Here is a 1543-nt window from a genome sequence, read left to right as displayed (position 1 = left end):
CGGCCTCGCTTTCCTTATCAAACGTGAGGATGATGAAAGGAGGAGGAGGAAGGAGGACGTTCACCCTTCAACCCTGCCCCTCCCCACACAACAACGCCCCCTCACCCACCCACAACAACACCCCCTTTAACTCTTGGGCAACAGATAACCTTTGTTGGTACGCTGCCTTGCAACACTACCCAATCAATCATTCAAACAACAACAACAACAAGCTATCTATATACAGTACTGAACCTTTTATAAATGTTGGCGGCGTGTCGGTCAGTGGCTTAAACTAAAATTATTCCCTACCATTTGTAATCTTGCGCTAATTTTACGGATTTGTGTTTAAATATTGTAATGGTGAAAAAAATATAATGGTTACGGTAATGTGCTTGGTGGGAAAGAGGAGTAAAGGTTAAATGTCGCCTATGCCCTATAAAACCGACTAAAGAGACCGTACGGTATGTGAGATATTCCGCTGTGCACTTACATACCAATACTATAGTCCGGTTGGCTCTTCTTTCACCACCTCCCTTCTTTACACAATAGAGAATGTCTGTCTGAATCTGTTAACACACACACACACACACACACACACACACACACACACACACACACACACACACACACAAGAAAAAAAAATGGTGTTCAGTTGTAAGCTTGTTTGAGTGACTTGATTCGACGGGGTAACAACAATCGCGGTCATGTACAACAGTAAGGGGTGCAGAGGTGAGGGGAGAAGGACATGACCGGCTGTAAGGTTCGTATTCTCAAACATTTCGAGGCTTACACACCCACATTTGACAAGGCTTTCGTGTAGGTTGGAATGCCGAGGTGAGTAGTTTTATGAGCCTAGTAAGAGTTTGACAAAAGGCTTCTGCACCATTAACGAGAAAAGAACACATGCATGAGAATCCGACTAATCTCCTTTGTGGGCTTTGGAAACACTTGTCGTGAGAGCAGAGTCTGAGAACATGGGCCTTGCTTTAACCGTGAACCTGATGGCAATTTGCGTGTATCTAATAACCTGACATTTCTTAAGCCTAACTCGTGTATATCATTACCAGGTGTTGAAGAGAATATGTTATCATGCTCTCTGCAAACTCTCTGTAATCTGTCCAAATACCTTATGCTAGAGTTAACCAGCATATTCATTTTTTCATCCCCTTCACTGGTAAGCTCAGCCTTCCTTCGTCTGTATTTCCTCCTGCCGATAACTTGACCTCTTTCAAGAGTGGAGTATCAAGACACCCTTTCACCTGATTTTAACCTCTCTTTTGGCCACTCTTCTCTACTCTCTTCTATAGGAACAGTGCTTAACGGACTTTTTTTGTTTTCTTACGTTTTTGCCCTTGAGTTGCTTCCTTTACTGAAAAAAAACGGTATAGTGAGTTTAATTAGTACTCTAGCATCTCTTCTTTTTTTACTTGTATGCACCGAAACCAGATCCTGTTGGTCGCTGCTGGTTGCTATCCTTATTATGACGTAACATGGTTTCAAAGTGTGCAAGGGGATCGAGGTATACAGGAGGAGTCGAGGTCGTACGCAACTGCCACCACTT

The sequence above is a fragment of the Eriocheir sinensis genome, chromosome 3 (assembly GCF_024679095.1).
Source record: "Eriocheir sinensis breed Jianghai 21 chromosome 3, ASM2467909v1, whole genome shotgun sequence".
Lineage (NCBI taxonomy): Eukaryota > Metazoa > Arthropoda > Malacostraca > Decapoda > Varunidae > Eriocheir > Eriocheir sinensis.
Note: the sequence above shows the minus strand (reverse complement) of the source record.